Below are 26,376 nucleotides of genomic sequence, written 5' to 3'. Positions count from 1 at the left end.
ATGAGGGAGACCTGCCTGGAGCCAAGTGTCGTTCCACCCACTTGACCTCTGTCAGACTCTCAGCCAGGTTCCCCATAGCACTCCTTTTATTATGGTTACATGAATATGCATAGGGTCATTAACATATAACATCTTACATACCTTGTGTGTGTGTGTGTGTGTGTGTGTGGGGTCAAGATGTGACCCCAGGAAGACTCCCCAAAGCCGTCCATCTAAACAAAAGGCACTTAGACTAAAACAGATATAGACACGTTTATCCTACCATAAAACAATAAGAAGAGGTACGACCTCTCCCATGCTCCCAAAATGTGGGTGTGAAAACCAGGGTCCTCTGGAATGCACACAAAGCCTTTTACAGCCTACCGAAGATCACACATCCTATCACTACACAATCGATTATACACCTCTAAGCATATATGGTTAAATATTTCTTAATACAAATGACAATAATAAAATATAACCCCAACATCACCACCCTGTATTGTCATTTTTTTAAGGCTATACGTATATATATATATATATATATATATATATATATATATATATATATATATATATATATATATCATCAGCTCTACACCACTTGTCAACATTTTCAGTGCAGGCTTCATTTCACACACACATTAGCCTTAGCATCCATGTCACTCTGCTGCAACAGTATGTAGTTGGTAAAAGTGTTAGCAATCATTTTATTCACCATCGATCTTACACATGGCAAAATGCAACCTGTAAACAAGCAAAACAACGCCACTAATGTAAGAATGGGAGTCAAAAACTTTAAGAACATATTCCACCATGGTCCAGATGTCAACCAGGCTATCCAGCCTTGTGACGCATCTCCTCCTGATGTGTGGTCTGCCACATATTTCTGCAGAGCAGTTAAGTTCTGCAGTGCTTCATAGATGTCTCCTCCAGTCGTGTATCCATCTGGGATAAATGTACAACATGTCTCTCCAATGAGCTTACACACTCCTCCTTGTGATGCTGTTATCAAGTCCAGGGTCAGCCTATTCTGCAGTACCATCGTTCTGATGGCCTTTTAAATTGTCATGGCCATAGGGTAGGATGGTATTACCATCCCTCCCTGTGTAGGTGCCTCGCACCCGAGCCCAGTTATATGTGAGACACTTCCTAAAAGTGGCTTCTGTTTCCTGACCGTTTAAGCGGTACGAGGAGCAGAGCTGCTTGTGTCGGGCGATAAATTCATCAACATTAGTCAACGGGTCTCCTAAACCTTTACATGCTTCTGCACATTCAGATTCAGTCCATGGCCTGTAAACACAAATCACGCGGCTTCGGTCACCTTCAACACCAAAATGGGGATTCGCGACCTCCACCATGGGAAAGGTATCTAGGACAGGGTAGACAGGCATGCCAGCTGCACCCGTCTCATCCCTTGTAGTTTTGGATCTAGTGTTATAAGGGCTTAAATATTGTGCTGCGGCATCCCCAAACTCCTGTCGCACTCTATCCTCCTCCTCTCTCTCTCTCTTTTCCTGCTCCTGCTTTTCTTCCTCCTCTCTGGCCTCTCTCTCCCTCTCCAATGCTGCTCTACGCTGTTGGTCCCTTAATGTCAGCACCACTGAAGTAGACTGCACCGTCTCATCTTCAGGTTTCACAGCTAATGTGTGCAAAGCTGCTCTCTTCGCGTTCACCGCCTCCTGTCTTTTCTGCGCCTGCACAAGCTGCCTTTACTGTCAACTGGTCTACTAACATTTGACATTGTCCTACAACCAATTTACCTTCAAAATCATATTTCTTGCGCCAATGTCCTAAATACTTTATGCTTCCAGGAGCGAATTTCATCATATACTTCTCGTCACCCTCTGACGCACTCTTGGTTGCTTGGGAACCCATAATAACAACAACAGCTGACGTCACAGACCGCGTGTTCTGCTCCGCACCCACTCACACAAACACACTCACACAACAACAACAACAACAACAAAACAAACTAGGCCTACTCCAGGCTCACACCGGGACGCTCGGGACACAACCCCAGGGCGATTTCACTAAGACTTCGGACACACACCGGACGCTCGGGACCCACACCCAGTCTCGGGACAAAAGCCCAGGGCGGTTTTACCAAAACCTCGGACACACACCGGACACTCGGGACACACACACCCCTTCTCAGGACACAAACCCAATTCCGCAGTTATAGAGTCACTCTCCAACTTACTTGGTGTTGCTCATTGCGTGTAGCGTCAGTCCCGCCAGATCCCGTCAATCGTCATCCATCGAGGAGAAAAAAACAGACGGCTAATCCACCGGCCCGATGACGAATTCGCATGCCTCGGGTCTTTGCTGCAGGACCTCTATAAGTCCTGGCTGACGTCAGTCTTTCGGCGTGTCCCTTTTCCCCTCGGTGAACGTCGATTCCAAGGATCCGGCTCAAGAAGGACCAATTAATGATAGGTTTGTAGCATAAACCTATTCGCTGGAACGTTCAGGACAATTTGCTACACAGCAAATAACAAGACACAAGTAGGCAAAGTTCGTTGTGTTACTCATGCATGAGGGAGACCTGCCTGGAGCCAAGTGTCGTTCCACCACTTGACCTCTGTCAGACTCTCAGCCAGGTTCCCCATAGCACTCCTTTTATTATGGTTACATGAATATGCATAGGGTCATTAACATATAACATCTTACATACCTTGTGTGTGTGTGTGTGTGTGTGTGTGTGTGTGTGTGTGTGTGTGTGTGTGTGTATATGTGTGTGTGTGGGGTCAAGATGTGACCCCAGGAAGACTCCCCAAAGCCGTCCATCTAAACAAAAGGCACTTAGCCTAAAACAGACATAGATACGTTTATCCTACCATAAAACAATAAGACAAGGTACGACCTCTCCCATGCTCCCAAAATGTGGGTGTGAAAACCAGAGTCCTCTGGAATGCACACAAAGCCTTTTACAGCCTACCGAAGATCACACATCCTATCACTACACAATCGATTATACACCTCTAAGCATATATGGTTAAATATTTCTTAATACAAATGACAATAATAAAATATAACCCCAACACCACCAATTGAGCATTGCGTGGGACATCCGACATACTGTTTTACTTTTGTCCATGACGCGCTTACCATCAGGGTCATGCTTCACATGAAAACCAAGATAGTTCCAAACGCCAGATCTGAATGAGGGAGGTTCAATTTCGGGTAGCGTTGAGGCAGTTGCCATGTTGCAACGAGCTTAGCTTCTGTCTTGCTAGCTTGCGCTGCACTCAGTGGATCTGCGCTCGACAGTGCAGCCTAGGCGGAGTAGTTGAACGCAGATCCACTGAGCGCTCAACACAGACAGCATCGTCAGAAGAAAAGTTGATAAAATAAATAAAAAATTTTGTATTGTTCGATACATATGCCTACCGAACCGAAAGCACTGTATCGAACGGTTCAATATCGATACGAGTATCGTTGCACCCCTAATAGTTACTTCTTCAAAAAAGTTTTTTTCTGCTATCTACCTAAAAATGCACCCAATGCATTTTTTATATAAACATTTCAAAATATTTACAGAACAATCAGCTGTTCTGCATCAAATTTGACACCACACAAATTATTTGTGCCACTCCAAAAAATAATTTCTGTCCACTATGAAATAAAGGAGAACAACAGCCGGATACCTGCAGGCCTGACAACAGGAGATGTATCACTCCTGTAACATTCAGCAGTCGCCTCATTGTTCTGACATGCACAACAAAACTATTGACTACACTACACAGTACCTACACAAGACAACACATTAACTTTAGACTCCAGGCCAGGACTCTGCAGTCTATTTACTCCAGGCCAGTGGACACTCTTTCAATGATGAGGATGTACACATCCTGGACAGGGAGGAACGCTGGTTTGAGCGCGGAGTCAAGGAGGCCATTTACGTGAAAAGGGAAAGACCATCTCTGAATGAAGGAGCTTACAACCAAAGTTTTTATCTGACATAAAATGTATAGAAATCATACATATAACATCGAAGCAGCTGGAATCCATAAGTGTGTGTTCATGGAGTTTCATTTTCACCTGCTGGACATCACTACCTGACAAGTTTATCTGTCTTCAGAACATTGCAGAGGCCTTATTGACAGTATTTGGTTCTACATATCTGTGTGAGCAGATTTTCTCTCACATGAGTGTCCTCAGGTAGCCGTCTGAATGCTGGACACTCGGAGACCTGTGTCTCCGAGTGGGAGACCAGAGATCACATTAACATGTGTGTCTCTGTATTAACAGACATGCCATATTGGCCCAGTTTATTTTTCTTATCATTGTTGTGAGGAGACCATAAATAGCATTTGTATTTTCTGTTGTACAGTTCATTTGCTGTTATGGAGTTCTTGTTATTAATAAAAGTGTCTTTTTTTTGTTTTGAAATAGCTGGTAACTATTTGCTGATAGCTGCCAACATCTGCGAACAAATATAATTCTATAAAGTGGTTCTATATAGTGTGTAACCGTTAATATAGAGCGTTATTAAATTTATTGCCAATGCAATCATATGGCACACTGACCTCTGAGGAAATTTTAAATGGCACTCGTCATTATAAAGGTTGCCTACCCCTGGTCCAGATGAACAGAATCAACTTTTGGAGATTTAGACTCCAAACACACTAAACGTCGCAAATCTCTCACATCTCAAAACACCGCAGTCACTCATAAAACTTCCCCTCCCTAAACAACTAGATGCCACGTTGCCATATCATTTTTTGATTGGTCGACATGGTACATTTTTCCACCAAAAGGAAAGGGGGGGGGGTTTGCTCACAGGCGGAGAGTGCTTTCGAGCGTTTTTCTTAAAAAACACAGTTTTTACCGTTTCTTCCTGAAAGACGATAGGATTCAGGAAAAACAAACATTGCAGATATTTTTTATCATAACTCTGGTTTTACGTGGCCTCTCAACACAATTTAAAAACCGGTATAAAGTCCACACTTTTTCCGCCAATTGTTCCGTCTGTCCTGCTCACATCTCCAATGGTTGTACACGTTGTCATTAACGTGGCTTCACTCCACATCAGCCACGCCACTTTGCTAGCTAAAACACCGGTGTCGGCACATAAGGACGCTGTCATAGCCTGTCAATGACGTTGATTAGCTGCATATATACGAATGTGAATTGCATCATTGGCAGCCAGTCACCGGTCACTTACTGACTCACACTGCAAAACAGAATGAATTGTTAGCATATTTATTTTAATTTCAATTCAGGTTAAATTTTGTGCGCAACGCAGGTTTTCTGTCATGATCCTGGGTCGTTGACCCAGCGTTTTGTGTTTCCTTGAAGTTCCTTTTGTGCCTTGTGTTTATTCTGATTTTGTATTAGTTTAGGGTTGAACCTGAAGTTTAGTGTTTCATCAGCCCTACCTGTGTCTGTCCTCAGTGCTCTATTCATGTCCCTGTGTTTGTGTTGTAAATCAGTCTGTGTGTTTCCTGTTTTACTTTGAAGGCTCGTGTTCTGGATTTCCTGTTCTATTCTGAAGGTCTGTGTCTGTTGTCATTGTGTTCAGCTTGTGTCCTCCAGTCATCGTGTGTATTAGGATCAGCTGTTCTCCCCTCCTGTGTGTGATTACCTGATTACCTTGTGTGTGTATATTTAGTCGGTGTCGGTCTGTGCTCGTTGTCGGCTCGTCTGTGTACCTCTGCGTTAATCTGTGTTTATCTGCGTTTGTACAAAAGGCCCCTGTAGTTGTGAGTTTTATTCTGTTCAGTTGTTCACCTGTAGTTCTTAGAGTGGCCAGTAGAGGTCACCCCACCGCTTTGTATGGGAGAGGATTCGGGCAGGGAGATACGTGGGTGAGATATATGAGCGTTTCCGCTCCCGATTACCGGCGGAGAAGTGGTCATTTCGTGAGAAGTGTGCGTTACTGAGCAACGTAAGTCTGTGATGTGTGAGGATGTGGGGATAAGATGCATTTGTGACTGTAATCGAAGTTAGAGGGGAAATGACTATGCTTCTGTCTATGTTGCTAGCGAGTGCTAAGCGAAGCTAAGCTAAGCTAGGCTAGCTCTCCTGCCGTGTGATTGGGGATAGCTGTGTGCTGGGTTAGCTCGGTGGGTTTATATGTGAGATGTGGGCAATAGATGGCTTATGGTAGCAAAGGGGATGTTAGTTTATTTCCCACCTGTGTTTCTGTTGATGTACTCTGAGTTACTATTGTGAACATTTCAGTGATGTACTATTTTCTTTCTGTTCATTTCAGAGACCACACACACACACCCACACACACCCGCTCATATCCACACCGATGCACCTAAACTTGTATGTAACACCTGCTCCTCTGGCAAGCCTGTTACCTCTGACCGTGTGAAGGCAATACAAGCGTCTAAACCATCCTCAGTGTCCTCATTGTCTCCTTCCTGAATATCCATCCGGGCCTAGAGTAGTGTTCTGGCCGACACTCCGGGGAGTGGTGGCTGCAAACCCGAATCAACACCTTACAGTCCTCCCATTCCGGGTTATCTACCCAACATTAGTGGTCCTTCGAGCCGGATGTAAGCTGCTTCTACCCTAACAAGATGGATGATATTCAGAATTTCTCAGCCCTTGGTGCGGCGCCAGCAAGGCGTAATGTACGCCGTCCCCTCCGCTATGAAGCTTATGAGACTGACTTCCCCGGGCTTGGTGCAGGTTACCAGGAAGAAAGTGAGACAGGAGGCGACACCCGTTCTCCCCACCATCCTCCGTCTGACACCCCTGATGACCGCCCACATGGCCATGTCACCCCATTGAGGGCAGAGTTAGCAGATATGCAACGTGAGAGGTTCCTGTTCCAGCAGTCCCATGACCAGATGAGAGCCGGGCTAGCTGATTTCCAGGCCATTCATGCTAGTTTGCTGCAGCTGCTGGACCGTGCAGAGAGTCTGCAGCTCAGTCCACCGCCCAGAGCCCCTGCTGTTCATCTCCAGCCACCTCCTGCTGAGGAGGAAGAGGACTGGCCTCCACCACCTCCTCCGGTTGTGTTCAAGGAGGAACCTGTCTCCAGTCAGAACCCAGTCACAGACCGCATCGACACGATGATCAAAGAGCTCCAGGCTCTGAAGAGGGAGTCTATGACTGCACAGGAGGGCCAGATCATCCCCCCACCTGAATCTAGGCCGAGGTTCACTTCTCCTCAGCCGAGGCCCACTCACCCTCCAGCGCCGCCTCCGAGGGCACACCCCCCTCCATTGAAACCACTGCCAGCTCCGACTCCGTCCCCATCCACTCCTTTCTCAGCCTCCCAGATGCATAGACCCTCCGGCTTAGCAGCGGCCCCGGATATGACCTACAGGGGGCCTCGTCCGAGCATTCCCAAGCTCACACGTCGTGATCCTGGGGAATTCGCTCATCTGAAGATGGCGCTAGAGAACTTACTGCCCCCGGAGAGTTCAGAGCTCTTCAGGTACCAAGTCTTGTTAGATCACCTACACCTGGAGGAAGCAAAGTTGATAGCGGACGCTTACCTCCACTCTGCCACGCCCTTCAGTGACACCATGAATGCTCTTAACGACCGGCTTGGGCAGCCCCACCAGCTTGCCCTGAGAAGAATTGCTGCTGTCATGGACTCACCTGACATCCGCCAAGGGGATGCAGCCGCATTTGAGCGATTCTCTCTCCACATCCAGTCGCTCGTGGGCATGCTGAAGACTTTAGGCCCTGATGGGGAGGTCGAACTCCAGTGTGGCTCCCATGTGGCTCGACTCCTTGGTAAGCTTCCTGCAGAGCAAAGAGCTGATTTCCGTCGGTGCATGTACAACCATTCTGGTCAGGCTTACACCCTGGACGACCTGGCTACCTGGTTAAAGTACGAATCTTGGTGTCAGGGCTATGATGGTTTGCCCACTCCAACGATCACCAGTGAGAAGCCTGACGTCAGACCAAGTAGGCGCCCTGTTACGGTTCTTCACGGTGCAGAGACCTCACCCAGGTCACTAGGTACCACTCCAAACAAAGCTAGGCAGCAGCCCTACTGTGCCTTTTGCGATAACCGTGCCCATCACCTGAGTCAGTGTCCAGAGGTCGTTAAGCTGAGTCGCGAACAGCTCACAGACTGGATAAAGACCAACAAGAGGTGCTGGCGTTGCGCTCGTTCCCATCAGGCAGCCCAGTGCACCCTCAAGAAACCCTGCAGCCTGTGTCAGGGTCACCATCTGCAGGTCCTTCACGACATGAATTCGAAGCCCTTAAAGACCCCTGGCCCAGCGTCTGTTCCCCCACGAGAAGGTGAGAATCCTACGGGCGTCCTGTACCTCGATCGTCCTATAGAGAGCGGCCAAGTCCTGTTAAAGGTTGTCCCAGTCGTCCTTCACCATAATGGCAAGACTCTGAGCACTCATGCGGTTTTGGATGATGGGTCAGAGAGGACTATGCTGCTACCCGCCGCTGCTCAGAAGCTTGACCTTCAAGGCACCCCAGAGACACTTCCGTTGCGCACTATAAGGCAAGATGTGCAGACTTTACATGGGTCGTGTGTCTCCTTCGAGATCTCCCCTGGTGGCAAACCTAAGCAGCAGTATAAGGTCCATAATGCCTTCACCGCCACCCGCATCGACCTAGCAGAGCACAGCTACCCTGTGGAGTCCTTGCAGCGGAAGTACAGACACCTCAGAGGCCTGCCTCTCCAATCCTTCAAGAAGGTCAAACCTCTCCTTCTCATTGGCAGTGACCATCCACAGCTCATCACTCCAACTGAAGCTGTCCGTCTTGGTCCACCGGGTGGTCCCGCTGCTATGCGCACCAGGTTAGGGTGGACACTACAGGGTCCCTCCAGCCTTATCGGTTCATCCTCGCTGCCACAACAGTGCCTCTTCACGACCGCCATTCCTCCCCAGGTGAGTGAGCTACTCAAACATGTAGAGAAGTTATGGCAGGTAGATGTCGTCCCAGTGCCGGAAGGCAAGGTGGTTACCCGTTCAAGAGAAGATAATTATGCAGTTAGCCTGCTAGAGTAGAAGACGGTCCGTGTAGAAGTCGAGGGCATCCAACGCTATGCCACCCCCCTCCTTCGCCGCCAGAACATGCCACACCTTAAAGCTAGCCCTAGCGCAGTTATTCCTAGTTTGAGAAGTGTGGAGAGAAGGCTTCAGGAAGATCCAGGACGAGCTAAGATCTACAGGGCAGAAATAGAGAAGTTGGTCCAGGCCGGTTCGGTGGTGAAGGTGTCCCCCTCTGAGGTTGCTCAAGCAGATGAGTCATGGTATATCCCTCGCCACCTTGTTAGCCACAATGGCAAAGATCGCCTTGTGTTTAACTGTTCGTTCCAGTTCCAAGGTCAAGCCCTCAACGAACATCTTCTACCTGGGCCTACCCTGAGCGCATCGCTCCTTGGTGTCCTTCTTCGCTTTCGAGAGCATGCCGTAGCCATTAGTGGTGACATTAAAGGTATGTTCCACCAGATTCGCCTTCTTCCCGAGGACCGTCCCCTCCTGCGGTTTGTGTGGCGGGATCTGCACCCTGAGGCACCTGTGGCTGTTTATGAATGGCAGGTCCTCCCATTCGGTACAACCTGCAGCCCATGCTGTGCAACCTTCGCTCTGCAGCGCCACACTAGGGACCACACTGAAGGAGATGATCCGCTACGTCACTCTGTGGGACAGTGCTTCTATGTTGATAACCTTCTCCAGAGTGTGCCAACCCCTGGAGAAGCCCGGGACCTAGTGGACAGGCTAAGAGCCCTCCTGTCTTCTGCTGGATTTGTTCTTCGCCAGTGGGCCAGTAATGAACCCAGCACCATTGGCCACCTACCTGAAGACCTCAGATCCACCAGTGCAGAACTTTGGCTCACTCAAGAAAAATCAGACACCTCTGAGCCAACCCTGGGCCTTAGCTGGCACTTCCCCACGGACACCTTGGGTTACAAACACCGCAAAGTCAGTTATGGCGCCCCCACTATGCGGAACATTTATAAGGTTCTCATAGCCAGTACGACCCACTTGGCTTTATCCTACCGCACACCACCCGAGCCAAGATGCTGGTGAGGCGCCTTTGGGATCAGCAGAGGGGGTGGGATGACCCGCAGCTTCCGCCAGAACTGCTGCAGCAATGGGAAACCTGGGAAGAGGAGTTGCCGTTCCTTGCACAAATCCTGCTTCCTCGCCCTTATCTCCCAAAGCACATCACGGAGTCAGTCAGGGAGAGAGAGATCCACATCTTCTGTGATGCGTCAGAGCAGGCTTATGGCACCGTGGCCTACATGAGAACAGTGACAGGTGATGGCAGCTCACATCTGGCCTTCCTGATGGCTCGCTCCCGTGTTGCCCCTAAACGCATCCTCTCCATGCCCAGACTCGAGCTGTGTGGGGCCCTCTCCGGAGCGCATCTCTCCCGTCTCCTTGGAAATGAGCTCACTCTGGACATAAAGAGAATAGTGCTGTGGTCCGACTCCACAACTGTTCTCACCTGGTTGAGGTCCGAGTCATGCCACTTCAAGGTCTTTGTCGGCACCCGCGTGGCTGAGATCCAGGAAGTAACTCAGTCGCACACCTGGCGCTATGTGGATTCAGCCCAGAACCCTGCGGATGATATAACCCGTGGGAAGACCCTTTCGGAACTGGCCAGACCCAACAGATTGAGTCAGGGGCCTCCTTTCCTGCTCCTAAGTCCAGAACAGTGGCCTCCAGAGCCGAGGGGCACCCTGGCTGAGCCGCCAGGCCCATCTGAGCTCCGTAAAGAGAACTTTTGTGGAGTTTCTACCACCTTTGACCCCGCCACCTCGAACTTCAGCGGATATGACACCTGGGCGCAGCTGCTGGAAGCTGCTATTACGCAGTTGCATGGGGCGGCCAAAGGCGGTGGAACTTCATCAGCTCAGGACTATATTCAAGCGGAGATGCACGTCCTGAGAGAAGCTCAACAGGAGAGCTTTCCTGAGGAGTATCGACTCCTTAAGCAGGGGAAATCTATCAGCCGCAGCAGTCGTCTCCTTGCGCTGTCCCCTGAGTTCGACCGTGAAGATGAGGTTATCCGTGTAGGTGGACGTCTTCGCCGCTCTGAAGATCTTGCTTTTACCAACTCGCACCCCTTAGTTTTGGATCCGACACATCCAGTCACCCGCTTGCTCATCCAGGATGTCGACAGCCATCTGCGTCATCCAGGGCCAGAGAGGGTCTTCGCGGAGATTCGGCGCACTCATTGGATCCTGAGAGGCCGGGAAGCGGTTAGGCGTTTCCAGAGGACCTGTCTTGAGTGTCGCAGATGGAAAGTCCGACCAGCTGTTCCCAAGATGGCTGACCTGCCAGTTGCGCGCCTCCGCCTTTACAAACCCGCCTTTTATTCGACAGGCGTGGACTGTTTTGGACCCTTTGAGGTCAAAATCGGGCGCCGTGTGGAGAAGAGGTGGGGCATCATCTTTAAGTGCCTTACTATCAGAGCAGTCCACCTTGATGTCCTAACCTCCATCGATACAGATGCCTTCCTAATGGCACTCCGTCGGTTCGTTGCCAGGAGAGGGACCCCAGCTGAGCTGTACTCAGACCAGGGGACCAACTTCCGTGGGGGAGAAAGGGAACTCCAAGCAGCCTTTGCAGCCATGACCGCTGACCTGCAGAAGCTCCTGGCTCCTCAGAAGATCATCTTCCACTTTAATCCACCAGCGGCTCCTCATTTTGGGGGAGTGTGGGAGCGGGAGATTAGATCTGTCAAGACGGCGCTCTACACTACAGTAGGATCCCAACCCCTACAAGAGGAGGTCCTCCGTACGGTCCTTGTGGAGGTGGAGGGCATCTTGAACTCCAAACCACTAGGTTATGTCCCGTCCGACATCAGTGATCCTGATCCAGTGACCCCCAACTGCTTTCTGATGGGGCGGCCTGATGGGGCGCTTCCTCAAGTGGCTTACCCTAAAGAAGAGCTCCTGAGTCGCCGGAGGTGGAAACACTCCCAAGTGCTGGCTGACCACTTCTGGTCTTGATTTATCCGGCTGTACCTTCCGAGCCTGCAGCTTCGCCCGAAATGGCAGTCATCCCCCGTGGACGTCACAGAAGGTTCGGTGGTGATGATCGTAGATCCTCAGCTGCCTCGCGCTTCCTGGCTCGTGGGTCGCATCTCCAAAGTCCACCCCAGTCCCGATGGGCACATCAGGTCTGCTGACGTCGAGGTGAAAGACAGGACCTTCACCCGACCTGTGGCGAGGCTGGTGGTACTGCCTGCCCTCCCGGACGAAGTGAAAGGACAATCACAGTGACTTTATTAGAGAAGTTGCCTTTTGTTGTGAGCAAATGTACTTCATACATTTGGGGGCGGCTGTACAAAAGGCCCCTGTAGTTGTGAGTTTTATTCTGTTCAGTTGTTCACCTGTAGTTCTTAGAGTGGCCAGTAGAGGTCACCCCACCGCTTTGTATGGGAGAGGATTCGGGCAGGGAGATACGTGGGTGAGATATATGAGCGTTTCCGCTCCCGATTACCGGCGGAGAAGTGGTCATTTCGTGAGAAGTGTGCGTTACTGAGCAACGTAAGTCTGTGATGTGTGAGGATGTGGGGATAAGATGCATTTGTGACTGTAATCGAAGTTAGAGGGGAAATGACTATGCTTCTGTCTATGTCGCTAGCGAGTGCTAAGCTTAAGCTAAGCTAAGCTAGGCTAGCTCTCCTGCCGTGTGATTGGGGATAGCTGTGTGCTGGGTTAGCTCGGTGGGTTTATATGTGAGATGTGGGCAATAGATGGCTTATGGTAGCAAAGGGGATGTTAGTTTATTTCCCACCTGTGTTTCTGTTGATGTACTCTGAGTTACTATTGTGAACATTTCAGTGATGTACTATTTTCTTTCTGTTCATTTCAGAGACCACACACACACACACACCCGCTCATATCCACACCGATGCACCTAAACTTGTATGTAACACCTGCTCCTCTGGCAAGCCTGTTACCTCTGACCGTGTGAAGGCAATACAAGCGTCTAAACCATCCTCAGTGTCCTCATTGTCTCCTTCCTGAATATCCATCCGGGCCTAGAGTAGTGTTCTGGCCGACACTCCGGGGAGTGGTGGCTGCAAACCCGAATCAACACCTTACAGTCCTCCCATTCCGGGTTATCTACCCAACAGCGTTCCATGGTGCTTCGTTCCTGTCTGTGTCTCTCTGCCCCGCAGCCCCTTTTGTATGCTCTCAGGTTTGTTATTTAGTTTATCCCAGTTTAGGTCTCCTTCAGTTATCTGTCATGCCTCACTGCTTGTTTGCCACCCTGCCACCTCTGTAAATAAACGTCACACTCTTCATCAGTCGCTTGCTTGCATTTTGGGTCCTCGTTCATCCACAACACGACTGCTGCCCCAGCCGTGACATTTTCTGTGCGCAGAGACCGTGCCAGCAGTGCGTGATTGCGCACGTGCACAGCTTAGAGGGAACATTGGATGGCACATACATGGCAACAGAGGGAACACAGAATCTAAACATGAACATAGAATAACAGTAATCAAAACAACACAACCAGAGAATCAAAACATAAACCACAATACGCAATAACCAAAACAACTACCATCTTCATCTCATGCCCCCCCCCCCCTCTCGGTGCTAGCTGCATACTCAAGGCAAAAGCTGTTGGGAATAACAAAATTCTCCCTTAGACAACAAGACTATGTTGTGACTCTCTCCCCCTCCTTCAAGGCCACCCGCGTCGACCAAAGATTGTTGCCTAACCGGGTGAAGGGACACTTTTCTCGGCTGAACATGGAACACACACACACAAACACAGGCATGTATGCTGACACAGCTCCACCCGTGCAGCTTAGAGGGAACATTGTCTGTATGTCAGGTCAGGTCTTAGACTCCACCTCTCTGGCCTCCATACTTTGGAGTGACTGGGATGTTCCCTATCTCCCCTCACCACACTGCCTGCCGGTGGCTGACGCCCATGATGTTTCGTGCGTTGGTCATTCTTGGTGTCCGGGGCTGGGCGCTCAGGTACGTACCGGCTCACTCTCGGTGGCTGCTTGGTGGAGCCTGGCGCCCGTTGCTCCGTCGGGCCTCCTCCAGGGGATGGGGGGACCCTCAGGCCTCTGGGCCTGTGGCTCAGTTCACTCAGGCATGCCACTGCAGCCCCCTCTGGCTTTTGCTCCGTGGCTGCTGGGTGACCTCTCGTCTGGGGCTCTCCCCAGCTCTCCCAGGAGGGTGGCACGGATGGCACTCCGGTGGTCCTCGTTGGGCTCTCGTACTCTGGGGCCTGGATCTCCTCCATGCCTTCTTCATGCCCTGGGGGACGGGGCTATGTCCCCCTACACCGTCTAGCACATCGTTACATTGAGAAACCTTTAGAATACAAGCGCACGTGTGCACACAGGTGTTTACTGTTCGTAGACACAAACTACCCCATATGGAAAAAATATATATAAATCTTATAAAGTTTGTATCTGTCTTGTGTGAAACTTGTATGAAAAGCGTACAATAGTGAAAACAGATATAAGATCCCTTGAAAAATTATATATTGAAACTTGTATGTTTTGGATACTTACTGAAACAATATATGAAAGTAATGAGAAAGTGGCCACTTTCATGAGTAAATCATATATGTTTTTACTATTTCTTTTCCATATGAGTAATCAGTCTAACAACCAAAGACAATACAATTTTTAAATTAATAATTTAGCATTCTGACAGGTTAAACATTCATTTCTGTTGTCACTTCCTCCTGTATCAGGTCTGTTAGAATGTCACAACAGCAGCCATGTTTTCACTGAATCCAGATTCCACTTGTTTAATGTTAACTATCAGTTTCTATATGATCAGCTGTCGTTCCTGCACTGATGTCATCTCTGTATGTTTTATTGTGCAGACAGTGATCCAGCTGCTGTTTACTCAGCAGTGAGAACTGAAGACGTCACTTATGGACGAATAACCGTCAGACCAAAGAGGACCAGAGGTAAAGTTGTGCATCAAAAACAAGAAGAAAAAATCAAAGATTAAAGGTACAGCTGCTTTCCCGTCATGGTTCAGTTCAGCCAGGACAGGTAACACCCCATGTTGCTTTAAGCCACATACTAACACTAGAATGCAAATGTGATGGCGAGAGGAGGGGATAGTAACCAGCAGTGGCGTGTCTAGATCATTTTTGTTGGGGGGGCAGGTAGGGGCACAGATTTGGAGAAGGGTGGCGGATGTAATTGGCAGATAATGTTAAAAAAAAATTCTACCAACCGTTAACCATAATTCAATAACCCTATAAACCTAATAACCGAATGCGCTTTTAACTCTTATTAGAATGAGATTTTAACCACTACAAGTGCCTGGGATAATATAAAAATATTACATTTCATTAAATAAAAAAAACATGTTATTTAAAGCAGGATTTTGTTTTACTTTCCAACTACAGGGAGTGCAGAATTATTAGGCAAATGAGTATTTTGTCCACATCATCCTCTTCATGCATGTTGTCTTACTCCAAGCTGTATAGGCTCGAAAGCCTACTACCAATTAAGCATATTAGGTGATGTGCATCTCTGTAATGAGAAGGGTGTGGTCTAATGACATCAACACCCTATATCAGGTGTGCATAATTATTAGGCAACTTCCTTTCCTTTGGCAAAATGGGTCAAAAGAAGGACTTGACAGGCTCAGAAAAGTCAAAAAGAGTGAGATATCTTGCAGAGGGATGCAGCAGTCTTAAAATTGCAAAGCTTCTGAAGCGTGATCATCGAACAATCAAGCGTTTCATTCAAAATAGTCAACAGGGTCGCAAGAAGCGTGTGGAAAAACCAAGGCGCAAAATAACTGCCCATGAACTGAGAAAAGTCAAGCGTGCAGCTGCCAAGATGCCACTTGCCACCAGTCTGGCCATATTTCAGAGCTGCAACATCACTGGAGTGCCCAAAAGCACAAGGTGTGCAATACTCAGAGACATGGCCAAGGTAAGAAAGGCTGAAAGACGACCACCACTGAACAAGACACACAAGCTGAAACGTCAAGACTGGGCCAAGAAATATCTCAAGACTGATTTTTCTAAGGTTTTATGGACTGATGAAATGAGAGTGAGTCTTGATGGGCCAGATGGATGGGCCCGTGGCTGGATTGGTAAAGGGCAGAGAGCTCCAGTCCCACTCAGGCGCCAGCAAGGTGGAGGTGGAGTACTGGTTTGGGCTGGTATCATCAAAGATGAGCTTGTGGGGCCTTTTCGGGTTGAGGATGGAGTCAAGCTCAACTCCCAGTCCTACTGCCAGTTTCTGGAAGACACCTTCTTCAAGCAGTGGTACAGGAAGAAGTCTGCATCCTTCAAGAAAAACATGATTTTCATGCAGGACAATGCTCCATCACACGCGTCCAAGTACTCCACAGCGTGGCTGGCAAGAAAGGCTATAAAAGAAGAAAAACTAATGACATGGCCTCCTTGTTCACCTGATCTGAACCCCATTGAGAACCTGTGGTCCATCATCAAATGTGAGATTTACAAGGAGGAAAACAGTACACCTCTCTGAACAGTGTCTGGGAGGCTGTGGTTGCTGCTGCACGCAATGTTGATGGTGAACAGATCAAAACACTGACAAAATCCATGGATGGCAGGCTTTTGAGTGTCCTTGCAAAGAAAGGTGGCTATATTGGTCGCTGATTTGTTTTTGTTTTGTTTTTGAATGTCAGAAATGTATATTTGTGAATGTGGAGATGTTATATTGGTTTCACTGGTAAAAATAAATAATTGAAATGGGTATATATTTGTTTTTGTTAAGTTGCCTAATAATTATGCACAGTAATAGTCACCTGCACACACAGATATCCCCTAAAATAGCTAAAACTAAAACAAACTAAAACTACTTCCAAAAACATTCAGCTTTGATATTAATGTGTTTTTTGGGTTCATTGAGAACATGGTTGTTGTTCAATAATAAAATTATTCCTCAAAAATACAACTTGCCTAATAATTCTGCACTCCCTGTATGTGCCACAATACATATATTTGCTTAGTTAATTATTTATTCCCAAATCTTAGGATTTGTCCCCTATGGATCAGCTGAATAATTGACAATATAAACATCCCTTCCTTGCATTTTCCTTATTCATTCTCACACATACCTTCATTTGTAGAACTCACAGGTGACAATGATGACTGCTGCTCAGTCCACCTTTCCCTGACACTGCTCTCTGCTTCTGGTTGTATTTTTAGCCTTCTTAAGGAAGAAATTCTCAATATTTTGAGATCTTTTCATTCTTCCTATTCTTTTATCTCCACTGGTTGGCCCTGAAGTAATAAAGCAAAACCTTCACAAACACACAAACAACAACTTTCTTGATGAATGACCTTGACTAGAAGTCAGGGATGTCAAATTCTGGCCCTCATGGGCCCCTATCCTGCACGTTTTAGATGTTACCTATACCAACAGAGCCAATTCAAATCAAATAATCCCCAAACACCTAGTTGTGCACAAGTCTGTAAATGATTCTTTAAATCAGCTGTGTTGAAGTATGGAAACATCTGAAACTGGGAGGACAGGAGCTTTGAGAACCAGAACTGCACATCCCTGCATTGAACATGGCACAGCCATTTCATGGGGTGATTTACACTCTATCCATAACATGGAGCTGGCAGATAGGATAAGTAATGAGAGAAATTAGCTAGACCGCACAGTGTAGTGTAAGTACTGCCTTATGGTAAACTTTGGTAATATTGATGTATAAAGAACAACACTGGCTGATGATGAAATACAGTCAGCTGGCATGGTGATGCTGCCAGTTTTAACCTGCATAGGTTCAACTCTTTCAGTGTTTTCCTGCCGAATCGCAGTTCAAATGGACAAAATCCCATAGAGTCCTGCGACAAGTAGCTGGAACCAGCAGAGTGTCTAACCAGCCATCCCAGTTCCACTCATCCTTATAAATGAACTCATGAATGATGTTGCGTAATCAGCTAAAATTAAAAGAAATTTATGTCATCGTGCATGAAAATGACAGGTTTTTGTGATGATAAAAAAATTAGATAACAATACATCATTTAAAAACATTTCCCATCTTTGATGTAACCTCCAACCTGTAAAATTTAAGTGAAAAACAAACAAATCTGTTATGGCAAAAAATTATATCATAATGTGAATATAATGTAATGAAAACATGCAGTAAGCTGGTTGCAAATAATACTTTGTTGAAGCTTCTTTTGATTTAATCACAGCATCCAGTCTTCTTGGTTAAACATCTATGATGAAGTTACAAGCGTTTCTTTACATTTCAAAGAAACATTGTCCCAACACTGATGAAATGAGAAGGCACTGCTCAGGGCCAGGTCACCCATAGCAACACTGAAGGAGCTGCAGGAATTTCTGGCAATTACTGTTTTGTACTACATGTAACAATCTATTCTCCATATGTCTGGACAACTCAGTGTCACCCCAAAGTGTAACATACCAATGACTGTGACAAATCGTCAGTATATTACAGTATGAGAACGATAATGCTCTGGTCTGAACTACTGGGGAAGGGTTGTAAATAGGGATGGGTATTGTTATGTTTTGTATTGTTGATTGTCATTTATGCTTAGAAATATATACTTATATATGCTTAGAGTTTTATAATTAGTTGTAGATTGGTAGAGGTTTGATCCTTAATAGTCTGCAAACTTTGTGTGCATTCCAGAGCACTCTGGGAGCATGGGAGAGGTCGTACCTTGTCTTATTGTTTTATGGTAGGATAAACGTATCTATATCTGTTTTAGGCTAAGTGCCTTTTGTTTAGATAAACTGCTGGACTTCCAGGCCAGCAGGTTTAGGGAAGTCATATATGGGGTCACGCTCTGACACTCCCTCCCCCCCAGCCCACACACACACACACACACACTTACCTATGTAAGATGTCATATGTTAATGACCCTATGCATATTCATGAAACCACAATAAAAGAGCAGTGCTACAGGGGAGCGGACGAGAGCAACTGGGGTCAAGCGAAGGAACGGCGCTTGTCCGGTTCTCTCCCGTGCACGTGAAACATAAAGAACTTTGCCTACTCGTGTCTTGCTGTGTAATTGCATTGTCTTCAACGTTCCAGCGAATAGGTTTAAGCTACAAACCTATCAGGTATCGTTTAGGTTTTATCCGATACCAGTAGCAAACCGGTACTTTTGAAACGGTGCCGGTGCTTAAACGGTGCTCAAACCGGTGCTTAAAGAATGGAGAACACACACTTTGTCCAAAAACCTCTCATGTTCAGCTGTTTTTTTGTAAAAAAAGATAACAATGTTAGCCTTTTCTGCAGCTATAGGGCATATATGGTCTCACTCTTGGCTGGAAGCAGTGCTTAAACAATGGAAAAAACACAAACTTTGTCCAAAAACCTCTCATGTTTAACTGTTTTCCACTTTTTCTTTGGTCATTTTAGCCTTTTTGGCCAGGGTGAAGGGAGCATCTGCCGTCAAACAAGAAGACAGCCGCATGTAACTACGACGGTGTTTGCTAGTTCACTACATGCATTAATGTAATAATGTGGTTAGCGTACTCAACGTTAATTACACACGAACAACATGAAGCTACTCACGCAGAGGAGAACGGCTGCTGCTGCCATCATCATCATCATTTCTGCTACGCTGACAGGGCTAGGGGCCAGGACTCTACTCTTCGGGTTTTTGGGGGATGTTGCTAACTCCGGGTCCGATAACAGGCACCACACCCGCAGTAGATGTGCACGGTGTGAGGTCTCGCAGCAAGCTATCAAACACGGTGCATTTCTCGGCTTTAAAAAAAACGCTATGCGTCGCCAGGTGTTTCATCAGATTTGAGGTGTTACCTCCTTTGACAGTATCACAGTATCAGCTTAAAGCACTTGTTGCAGGCTGCTGAGTTTGCATCTTTTGCTGTGAAGTACAGCCAGACTTTTGACCGCTTCGCCTTGGGCATTTTTAATCTGTAGCTCTGCTCTAAAAGAACGCACGTACCTGGCCCCGCCTACTATCCTCGGAAACGTAAAATGATTGGATAGAATCTAAAGTGTATCACATCTCAGGAAAAAAAAGCACCGAAATAAAGCACCGAAATGTGCGCTGCTTTTCGGTCTGGTTACTACCGTTTATGTCAGAACTGGTGCCATGATACCGGTACCCATCCCTAGTTGTAAAACAGAAGCTTTTTCTGATAAAGAGAAACTTCCAAGCCTGGCTAAAATTTGAAAAAGAATACATCAAGTCTCCCAATATCATGTTGGAAATGTGTTGTTATCTCATGAAAGTGAGGTTGAACTTTATCCACGATTTAAGAACTTACATTTAATGCAAAAACAACAGTTTGCTTCACCAAAAGAACGTCATAACCACAGTGACGCATGGGGGTGGCAGTATGATGCTTTCAGGTTCCTTTTCTTCAGCTGGAAGTGGAGCTATAGTCAAGTCTTCACAGTCTGACTAATTTGGAACATTTCTTCAAGAAATTTTGGACAAATATTTCAGAGTGAAGATGTGCTGATAGACCCAAGATGACTGGATCTTGTGATTAACTTAAAATGTATTCTTACTAAGTAACTATGTAACCATCTTACTGTTCTTTGTTCTCCCCTCATCATGGATTTGTTTGCAATTCAATTGAATTGCAGAGGTTAAAAATGACATTTTGTCATTTTTTATTGTGGTCTTTTTTTAACATCACACAAACTTGGTATTTTGGCAAATGTATGTACTTTGTACATGCAGAACCTGGACTGTTCTGCATTTAAAACCACAGCAGCTACATCCTGTTGTTGACTAGTAGTAGGTGAGACTTCTTAACATTGTTCTGGTTTGGCTAATAATAGTGTCCATGTTGTTAGAACATGTTTGTTTTGTGCTCTGTGGTGAAGAGTGTCAGTCTGCTTTAACTGAAGATGGCAACTTTGTGGTCGTCCACATCTCTTTTACTCAGAAACTCCCCCCAGTTCTTTGCATGCGGGCACTGTTTCACAGCTGAGGTGTTCAGATGAGAAAAGAAAAAGGAAAGGTTTATAAAAGGCAATGCTAAATGTCTTCACAATGCTGCATTAAAAAAACACAATGACATGCTTGCCGTGGTCCTGGGTCAGTGACCCAGTGTTTTCTGTATTGTCATTATTAATCTGTGATTTCATCGTGGTTTACGATTACTAGAGTTGTGGCTTGTGTTTTGTGTTTCTAGTCCTCTAGGTTTTTGCACGGTTAATTCTAGCTCTTAGGAGTTGTTCTTGTACCCTCGTGTTCAGTTTAGGTTTAGTTCAGTCTTCATGTTTATTATCCTTTTGGCCCAGTCAGTTGTGTCTCTCATCATTCCTGCCTCTGTGTACCATGTTTCCCCTGCTCTGTATCAAGTCTGTACCTGTCATGTGTTTCCTGTTGTATTTTGATAGTCCTTGTCTCATGTCAATGTTTCTCATTTTGCTTCCCCTTAGTCTTGTCATGTTTGATTACTCCCAGCTGTGCTGTCCTCCTGTTTCTCATTCGCCGTTATCCCTTTGTGTACTTAAGCCCTTACTTTAGTATTGTTTTGAATCCAGCAATAAAGCTGTGGATTTTGAGTTCATGTGTTATTTCAGTGAGTCTGCATTTGGACCCTGTTCCTGCCTGCCTGCACAGCTATTTCATGACAATGTTTTTCTATTGCTGTGGAGTAATCCCATCTCAAATCAACATGGGTCTTCTGCTCGACCGTCACTGATTTGTTTCAAATTATATTTTCCAAAGTTTGAACATGTAAAGAATGTTGAATCTCTACTTTGGGACTGATAAATAAAAGAGTGTCTGGCAGTTAAAATCAAGCTGTCCTATAAAGTTCAATATCTATGCACACTCCAATGTTAAAACTTATTGTAAATGATATTGTTGAAAGTTTTCTAAAAGTTTGTTTTGAGATGAAAGGACTTCATTAAACATAACAACTAGGGATGGGTATCGTTTAGGTTTTATCCGATACCAATACCAAACCGGTACTTTTGAAACGGTGCCGGTGCTTAAACGGTGCTCGAACCAGTGCTAAAAGAATGGAGAGAACACACTTTGTCCAAAAACCTCTCATGTTCAGCTGTTTTTTTTGTAAAAAGATAACAATGTTAGCCTTTTCTGCAGCTATAGGGCATATATGGTCTCACTCTTGGCTGGAAGCAGTGCTTAATCAATGGAAAAAACACAAACTTTGTCCAAAAACCTCTCATGTTTAACTGTTTTCCACTTTTTCTTTGGTCATTTTAGCCTTTTTGGCCAGGGTGAAGGGAGCATCTGCCATCAAACAAGAAGACAGCCGCATGTAACTACGACGGTGTTTGCTAGTTCACCTTACATGCATTAATGTAATAATGTGGTTAGCGTACTCAACGTAAATTACACACGAACAACATGAAGCTACTCACGCAGAGAAGAACGGCTGCTGCTGCCATCATCATCATCATTTCTGCTACGCTGACAGGGCTAGGGGCCAGCACTCTACTCTTCGGGTTTTTGGGGGATGTTTCTAACTCCGGGTCCGATAACAGGCACCACACCCGCAGTAGATGTGCACGGTGTGAGGTCTCGCAGCAAGCTATGAAATACGGCGTGTTTCTCGGCTTTTAAAAAAACGCTATGCGTCGCCAGGCGTTTCATCAGATTTGAGGTGTTACCTCCTTTGACAGTATCACAGTATCAGCTTAAAGCACTTGTTGCAGGCTGCTGAGTTTGCATCTTTTGCTGTGAAGTACAGCCAGACTTTTGATCGCTTTGCCTTGGGCGTTTTTAATCTGTAGCTCTGCTCTAAAAGAACGTACGTACCTGGCCCCGCCTACTACGCTTGCAATGTAAAATGATTGGCTAGATTCTAAAGTATATCACTCTCAGGGAAATAAAGCACCGAAATGTGCGCTGCTTTTCGGTCTGGTTACTACCGTTTATGTCAGAATGGCACCGGACACCGGTACCCATCCCTAATAACAACCCTCTTGTGGTTTTACCTGCAGTGTATTTTAATGTGTTTTATTGTATTTTAATGTGTTTGAATGTGTTTTATTGTGCAGACAGTGATCCAGCTTCTATCTACTCAGCAGTGAGAACTGAAGACATCACTTATGGACAAATAACTGTCAGACCAAAGAGGACCAGAGGTAAAGTTGTGCTTCAATGCGGGACAGAGACAAGCTAGTTGCTCACTTTGTTTCCAGCTCTCATGCTAAACTAGCATGATGTTTATCTTTTGCATAGCTTAGCATAATGAACTGAACACACACAAGGAAAAACTCACAGAAACTCTAAGGAGGCAAGAGCAAGAATGGGAATCTTTAAAAAGACAACAACATAATTAGAAAGATAATAGTATAACAAAAAGAAAAAGCATTACAAGTGTATTAAAACTGAGGCAGACTGCTCTCAATTCGGTTTCACAGACACAGAACCCCCAAGCGCATACCAAACTCTTATTTGTCAGGGGCAGCCAATCACAAAACAGTTGGCTTATGTACAGAGGAAGCACTGAAAGACTGCATCACTGTTCAGTGTAAGGTAAAAGGGGATTATTGTGAACTGTAAACCATCCAAATCTACTTTAGCAAAGTTTCAGACAAAAAATATAGGATGGACAATTAGAAGAATAAGTCCTCTTTAACATATAAGATAAGTTGAGATAACCTTTATTAGTCCCACATGTGGGAAATTTGTTTTGTCACAGCAGAAAGTGGACAGTGCAAAGTTATATAGCAAAAATTAGAGAACACCGGAATACAATAAGAATAAGATACTGTGCAAAACTGTACAGAATAGAATAAAATAAAATAAAATCATATATACAATAGGATAAAAAACACAAATGCAACAACAACAACTGAGTATAAATACAACTTTGTCAGAAAAAGAGTATTGATATACTATATATATTAATATACTATTTATAACAATTAGTCAAATTTAACTTATAACATCTCATTGATTACTTAATCAACATTCACCGTATGTAAACACAGTTAAATGTAAAACAGTGCTCTGTGGCTGGTAAAATTCCCTTTATATTCTTTATACTCTTGGGAATGTTTTTTCCAGACTGTCTTTCTGTGCGCTCAGACTTCACATTTCCAGTTACCTTCGTGTCTTTGTGTCACACTGTTAGCGTAACAACACTAAGGTAAAGTACAGCATTGAACCCACCGTCCCTGCCACTGCCACCTTAAAACCTTCTCTGGCACTGTCAGTAATCTTAGCCAGACAGCACAAACAGTCACATTAACATGTTTTAGCTGTCTAGTGTAAAACAAACTATGTGAGTCAGAAACCAAATGCACAGACATTTTACACATAACATTATAAAGATTAATTCTTGTTGTTTTTGTAACTTTATAAGTTTAATTTGAAAGGAGTGCCTTTCAAATGTAGAGATACTTTACCTGTTTTGTCTCATCAGACTTACTATAAAACATTCTCACAGTAAGCAGTAAGACATCAGTCTCATCCAAGAGCAGCATAAAAATCAACCAAAATTTAAGAAAATCAAAATAAAGTCTCTGGATCCTTCCTTTAGGCCCTGTCCCTGTAGTTCTCCATGTACACTGTGTATTTAGTGGTAGTGTGTGGGTTTTGACACGGTAGTGGTGCCAGATAATTATGAACTGGAACACTAAACCCCAACGGTTGCATTTCTGAACATTTGGAAACACGCATTGCAAACTGTTTTCTAGAAGGACAGAAAATGTTTTTGTACTGTGGTGTGACCTTAAGAGGGTGAGATGTCCTCACAATCTGGCAAATTCAGAACATTTCTGCAAGGTGGGCAAATAATGCAGAGTGAAGATGTGCTGATAGACTGATAGACGACTGGATGTTGTGATGAACTGAAAACGTACTCTAACAAAGTAATTATGCTAGTAATCAAGCAGAACTTGGACTGTTCTGCATTTAAAACCACAGCAACTACATCCTGTTGTTGACTAGTAGCAGGTGAGAATTCTTAACATTGTTCTGGTTTGGCTAATTATAGTGTCCATGTTGTTAGAACATGTTTGTTTTGTGCTCTGTGGTGAAGAGTGTCAGTCTGCTTTAACTGAAGATGGCAACTTTGTGGTCGTCCACATCTCTTTTACTTAGAAACTCCCCCCAGTTCTTTGCATGCGGGCAGTTATGTGAAGAAAATCAAGCTGTCCTATAAAGTCCAATATCTATGCACACACCAATGTTACAGGTGTTGCATTTCTGAACACTTGGACACAAAATGTTTCTGTGCTGTCATGTTTATACTGTAAATGTTTGTTAGGATATGTAACAAACAACCAAAGCCTGTAAGTAAGTCAGTCTTTCTAAAATTTCACTAAGTTGACAACAACGAGGTAAAGCAAATGATGAAGAAACCAAACCAACTCATCCCACAAAACCTCAGTAATGGCCTCCAACATGACCTCCTAACAGTCATCTCAGTTTTTGTACATTAACCTACTTTATTTAGAGACGACATGTAAAAATGTATATTAATTTAATTATTTTAATTAAATTAATTATTTTACTTAATTATTATACTTCTACTTCTACTTAATGATTTGTCTCATTGAAACCTAAAACAAAGGGTGTAGGTTGGATTTTCTAGCTGTTTCCTGTTGTTTGAACTGTGTGTGTTTGTGTTCAGACTTTAGACCAGAGCCAGACGTCATCTACTCTTCACTGAAGTAGTCCACCAGTCCAACCACTGACGTCCAGCTGCTGGTCTCTAACTGGTCAAACAAAACAAACTCATGTTTAAGATTTTTATGTTTTATGACTTTTTATCACTGAATTAGTCTCGTAGGTCACAAAAATGACTCCCTTATTTTCTGACGTGTATTATAGATGCCAATGCCATCTATTTAATTAGGCCATGCAGTTTTTTATGTCCTCAGTAAATTTACTGTCTTTTTCTATTTGCCGATTCCTGATTTTATTCAACATCAGCTGTTTAGTTTCTCTGTGAGATAAATAAAAATTATTCTCATTTGTTTTCCTCGTGTGGTTCTGTGGGTTTCACAAAGGTGTCAAATGGAACATTTGACTTGTTCTGGTTTGGTTTGGTTTTTGTCTCTCACAAAGAGTAAAGACTAAACCACAACCTCAACTTAAAAACAGTCAGAGCATCATTCAGTCTTTGAAGTGCACAGAGGGGCTTTAGAGGAGTATGTTTGTGAGTGAAGAGTTTAAACTCTATTTTCTCCCATCAAAAATCTCACTGAAGTTTGAAAAGGCCTCGAATCACATAAAACATCTGCTGCCATCTATTGGTAAAACTGTGGATTACAGTAGAATAGCTGCTTTATGACAAGAACAACATACTTTTTTGTAATCTTGACTTTCCATCCATCCATTTGTTTCCGCTTATCCCTTTTAGGGTCGCGGGAGCCTATCCCGGCTGTCATGGGGCGAGAGGCAGGGTGCAACCTGGACAGGTCGCCAGGGCTAACACAGAGAGACAGACAACCATTCGCGCTCACATTCACTCCTGAGTTCACACCTATGGGCAATTTAGACTGATCAATTAACCTATCCCCACTAACTGCATGTCTTTGGACTGTGGGAGAGAACCCAC

At 45.2% G+C, this 26,376-nt stretch overlaps 1 long non-coding RNA gene across 1 annotated transcript; it reads left to right on the top strand.

Annotated features, from left to right (window-relative positions):
• Nucleotides 1–5,774: 5,774 nt before the first annotated feature.
• LOC120438373 lies at nucleotides 5,775–6,331 on the top strand. Its single transcript, XR_005611851.1, has 2 exons — nucleotides 5,775–5,872; nucleotides 6,200–6,331. It is a non-coding gene; the product is annotated as an uncharacterized LOC120438373 (long non-coding RNA).
• Nucleotides 6,332–26,376: the final 20,045 nt, after the last annotated feature.

Source organism: Oreochromis aureus, linkage group 3, assembly GCF_013358895.1.
Source record: "Oreochromis aureus strain Israel breed Guangdong linkage group 3, ZZ_aureus, whole genome shotgun sequence".
NCBI classification, from domain to species: domain Eukaryota; kingdom Metazoa; phylum Chordata; class Actinopteri; order Cichliformes; family Cichlidae; genus Oreochromis; species Oreochromis aureus.
This window is presented reverse-complemented; position numbering and strand designations above follow the sequence as displayed.